The sequence below is a fragment of the Euphorbia lathyris genome, chromosome 1, assembly GCF_963576675.1.
Source record: "Euphorbia lathyris chromosome 1, ddEupLath1.1, whole genome shotgun sequence".
Classification (NCBI taxonomy): Eukaryota; Viridiplantae; Streptophyta; class Magnoliopsida; order Malpighiales; family Euphorbiaceae; genus Euphorbia; species Euphorbia lathyris.
In genome coordinates this window covers 4449762-4455070 of record NC_088910.1, presented here as the reverse complement: position 1 = coordinate 4455070, position 5309 = coordinate 4449762, and the positions used below count along the sequence as shown (strand labels likewise).

General features: G+C 41.5%; 1 non-coding gene across 1 annotated transcript; it reads left to right on the top strand.

The window, feature by feature from the left end:
• The first annotated feature begins 2598 nt into the window (after positions 1-2598).
• LOC136216001 (small nucleolar RNA R71) lies at positions 2599-2705 on the top strand. Its single transcript, XR_010682999.1, has one exon. It is a non-coding gene; the product is annotated as a small nucleolar RNA R71 (small nucleolar RNA).
• Positions 2706-5309: the final 2604 nt, after the last annotated feature.

The following is a 5309-nucleotide window of genomic DNA, read 5'->3' as shown; positions in this document are numbered from 1 at the left end:
AGACAGCTCCCAAATGAATTTCCATAGACAGAGAAATCGTCCATGAAGATTTCCACAGTCCATTCCACCATATCATGAAATATAGACATCATGCACCTTTGAAACGTAGCTGGGGCATTGCATAATCCAAATGGCATATGTCTGTAGGCATATGTCCCGTAGGGACATGTAAAAGTTGTCTTCTCTTGATCTTCACTGTCGATGGCAATCTGATTGTACCCCGAGTATCCGTCAAGGAAACAATAAAATGCATACCCTGCCAAACGTTCTAGCATCTGATCAATGAAGGGCAAAGGGAAATGATCCTTCCTTGTTGCCTCGTTGAGCTTTCGGTAGTCCACACAAACTCGCCATCCTGTTATGGTTCTTATGGGGACCAACTCATTATTCTCATTGAGAACCACTGTGGTTCCTCCTTTCTTTGGCACAATATGAACATGGCTCATCCAGACACTATCATAGATGGGATAAATGATTCCTGCATCCAACAACTTGATCACCTCTTTCCGCACAACCTCCTTCATGTGTGGGTTCAATCTGCGCTGTGGCTAGACAGACGGCTTATGATCTTTCTCCATCAGAATTCTATGAACACAGACTGTTGGACTAATACCCTTGATATCATCAATTTTCCATACTATAGCATCCATGTTTCTTCTTAATACCTCCATGAGTTGAGCTTTTTGACCAGGGGTTAGCTTTGAAGATATAATCACCGGGCTTCCGCTAGGTGGTTCAAGGAACGCATACTCTAGGTGTGATGGTAAAGGTTTTAGTTCGGGTTTAGTCAATGGCACAGTGGGTATTTCAAGTGGTTCTTGATGAGTAGGAACAGTGGGATCTAGAGGAGGTGTGGGCAAGTTGGTTTCAATGGAACACCCTGTTCCCTCACATAAGTTAACTTCTTCTCCCAAGAGAGCCTCTAGAGTGTCCTATCCCTGTTCCTGCAAAGTAGAAAGACTTTGGAAATCATCTAAAAAACAACATGTGTCATCACTAGTGTTAGCTCGTCTCATAGCCTCATTCATTTTGAAAATGATTTCCTCCCTATTAATTCTTAAAAATAGTTGTCCCTCTCCTACATCAATCAATGCTTTACCCGTTGCTAAGAACGGTCTACCCAAGATAATAGGAACATGCAGGTCTTCATCTATATCCATTATGATGAAATCAACAGGTAGTATGAATTTTCCTAGTTTGACCAACACATCTTCCACTACTACCCTAGGGTAACATACCGACCTGTCAGCCAACTGAATGGACATTCTGGTTGGTTGTGGTTCTCCTAGTCCTAGCTTAGCATACACAGAATATGACATAAGGTTTATGCTAGCTCCTAGGTCACATAGTGCATTTTCAATATTTAACTTGCAAATTGAACAGGGAATAGAAAAACTCCCTGGATCCTTCAGCTTTTTCGGAAGCTGCTGCTTGTTCTGGAGTATTGAAGAACATTCCCTGTTTAGTTGGATCATCGAGATGTTTTCCAACTTCTTCTTGTTTGACAAGATATCTTTTAAGAACTTCGCATATGTGGGCATCTGAGCAAGTGCTTCCACGAAGGGAATGTTAATATGCAACTTCCTCAAGGTGTCCAGCACTTTCGAATTTTGCTCTTCAAGCTTCTTGTTTATCAGCCTAGCCGGATAAGGTACAGGTGGAACATAGGGCGGAGGTGGTTTGTACCTCTTTCCTTGTTCCTCCTGGTCCTGATCAACGGTCAATTCTACCCCGATGGTTTCTTCTTGACTAGGAATAGCTTGTTTCTTTTCTTCTTCAACAGTTCGAGAGGTACCTGCACACTCAGTATTTTCATCAGTGGGAAAAGGGGTTTGAGTTCTCTTACTAGATCTTAGAGTGATGGCCATGACATCTCCCTTTGGATTTGGTTCGGTGTTGCTTGGCATTATCCCTTTTCCTTTGGACGAAGATGCAGCAAGTTGATGGACCTGTGTCTCTAGATTTTTAATTGACGCTTGTGTCTGCTTCATGAATTGCATCATCATGGTCTTCATGTCCGGTTCTATATCTTCCTTTGGTGGAATAGGCTGTTTGTAATGTTGTTGAGGTTGCCTCTGGTACTGTCCTCCTTATTGCTGTTGGTACCTTGGTTGTTCCTGATTTGGTTGCCCAGTCCATCCGAAGTTCGGATGATTTCTTGTGGCTGGGTTGTAGGTATTCAAGTATGGGTTTGGTGGGTTCCTTTGATTATATCCAGCATAATCACATTTCTCTTGCTCACCTTTCCCTTGCTTGACTCCAGGACAGTTTATGTTGAAATGAGGTCCTCCACAAAAATCACAAACATCATTGAACGGCGGTTCACTGTGAATGGATGATACATTAATCTTGCTGAGCTGCTTTGCAAGCTGTTCCACCTGGGTGGTCAGTTTTGACACAACATCATCATTCCCCGCTCTTTTTCCTTCACTCCTAGCCGAGTGCCAGTTATAGCTCGTGCTTACGACTCTCTCAATAAGGTTGTATAAGGCTTGTGGTTCAAGATCTTCGGGGTTACCATTGGCAATGGATTCAATCTGGATTTTATAAATGTTGGTGACTCCATTGTAAAAATTCTGCACTTGCATCCACATGGGGATGCCATGATTTGGTACCCTTCTTAATAATTCCTTGTACCTTTCCCATGCCTCGGCTAAGTATTCATCCTCTTCCTGCACGAAATGGGATACCTCATTTCTAAGTTTAATGGCCTGTCTAGGTGGAAAATATTTCATCAGAAAAGCACTGGCCATTTCTTCCCAAGTGGTAATCGTCCCTGGTTGTAAGTTCTTTAACCAGTTTTTTGCTTTGTCCTTGAGAGAAAAGGGAAACATCTTTAGCCTTATCACATCATCGGAAACTCCTCGGTTTGATCTGAAAGTGTTGCACAGTGTAATGAACTCCTGGCTATGCCCATTTGGATCTTCTGACTGGTATCCATTGAATTGTACTGTGGCCTGCAACATTTGGATCATAGATGCTTTTACTTCAAACATGTTGTTTCCTTCGTTTGGCAACACAATGCACGACGAGTGTCCTTCCATGGTTGGCCTAGAATAGTCTCTGATCCTCATAACTGGAGGATTGTTGTTCTCTCCTTCCTCTTTTTGATTAGGTTGAACTGGTTGTTCTGGTGGTACTCTTCCAGCCATCCTTCTTTCTCTATGTCGCTCCCTTTGTCTTGCTCGTCGAGCTCCCGCTCGGTTTCGTCTACACGTTCTCTCTAATTCGAGATCGATAGGAAAAACTGGTGGTCTAGCTCTGTGCATAAACAAATGGAGAAACTCCTTCTTGCTACACTATTTAACAAATAGATTAAAAACACCTTGTTTCACATAAATTTTCAGATAAATTTTGATGCTTTCAATCCCCGGCAACGGCGCCAAAAACTTGTTGTCCTCCGCACAGACTCTAGCAAGTGCACTAGATACAAGTAATAAAGTGATAAGTTGAGTATCGTCTCCACAGGGATTGATGACCAAATTTTACCAGAAAAACGTTGCAGAATAGGGTGTTCGTGGTGTGTGAATTCTTTATATTGAGAGATATTGTGAATAAGTAACAAGGTCAATGATTTAACTTATAAAAACGATTACTTGATAATGATAAAAAGGTAGAACAGGTTAGGCACAGCGGAACAGGTTACCTTAAGTCCCTAAACACCCTATTTATTCATGAATGACGCAAAGTGAAGTCAAGGTCTCTGCTTTAATACTCACTTAAGTCAACTCTCGTGTGTTCTTAAGATTCTAAGACTTACTACAACCATAAGCGTCCCTAAGGTTGGTTCTTTCTTGCATTACGATCGAAACATCATTTCAATAAAGAAAACCCTTGATACAACCTCCTAACATTCCTGCTTCGGGGTTGGATGTTTGATAAAAAGTTCGGTGAAGATGAAAGCAGTTCCCTATCATTCATCTAGCACTAGCATACGTGCATAAGCAATGGACTAAAAAGCTTCATCAAACACTTCAGAAATTAACGACATTCATTCATAAATAGAAATTAGAGAACTTACATAACCGGCCCTAACTAGCCGAACCTATTCAAAATGACTACTCACTCATAGAACCAGAGTGAACAGTCTGCTTCCATTCTACAGAGCTCCATCAATGGAGTCATCTTCCTCGAGAGCTCTTCTCTCTACCAAAACGTTTATTTTTAAGTTCAACAAAAGATGATCCTTTTTCCTTTCCCCACTACGTCTATTTAGGGGAAAAAGAAAAGGTCAACACGGTACATAAAGTATCCGAGAAAATATTACAAAAACCAACCAAATTGTCCACAAATCCTAGAATGCTAGAAATGGTTAAAATCCTCTTAACCCTTGAACACTCAAGGGTCGAACTTTCATGTCATCATGCTACTTTTAAACTGCTCTTATCCGCCTTTCCTGCCTGTCGCACCTGCTTTCTGTCCTATCGCTATCCGTCATCAGAAATTGCAGCGTTAGACCGCTGGATCAAAGAAGGCTCAACTCCTCATGGTATGCGCGAAATAGGCTGCTTCCAGTCTGTTCGACATAATCTTTCCTTATCTGCACAAAAACACTTATAAGACCTTCTTTCTTGTATTTTAACCCTAAAAACACCCTTAATCCATTATAAATAACATGTTAAATTATAGTCAAATTCATGCCTAACAGGTGGATTGGGGATTTTTGAAAGCAGTTCTTATTCGTATGGGTTTTAATCTTCGATGGGTGGATTGGTTGATGACGTCTGTAAATTCAGTTAGCTATGAAATCAGCATGAATTCTGATCTGGTAGGGCCGATAATTCCCAGGAGAGGCTTAAGGCAAGGGGACCCTTTGTCCCCATACTTGTTTATTATCTGCACGGAGGTACTATCACGCCTCATCTCGCAAGCCGAAGCAACATGTTTAATCACAGGATGTAAAATTTGTCGGGGAGTGCCTCGCATATCTCATTTATTTTTCGCTGACAATAGTGTGGTATTTTTTGGAGCTACTGAGGCAGAAAGCGAACAGGTACGACTGATACTGAGCTCATATGAGGCGATGTCTGGCCAGGCTGTGAATTACGCAAAGTCTAGAATCTTCTTTAGCTCAAATGTTTGTGAGGAGGAGTGGAAGAAAACAAAGGAAATATTTGGAGTCCACGCAAGCATGGATACCAGGAGATATCTTGGTCTTCCGTCTCTGATTGGTAAATCTAAAAAAGCTATCTTTAACTTTCTTAAGGAAAGACTGACCAAGCGTTTTAACAGCTAGACCTACCGATTCCTCTCAAATGCTGGAAAGGAAGTTTTGCTAAAATCTGTTGCCCAATCGATACCAACTTTCT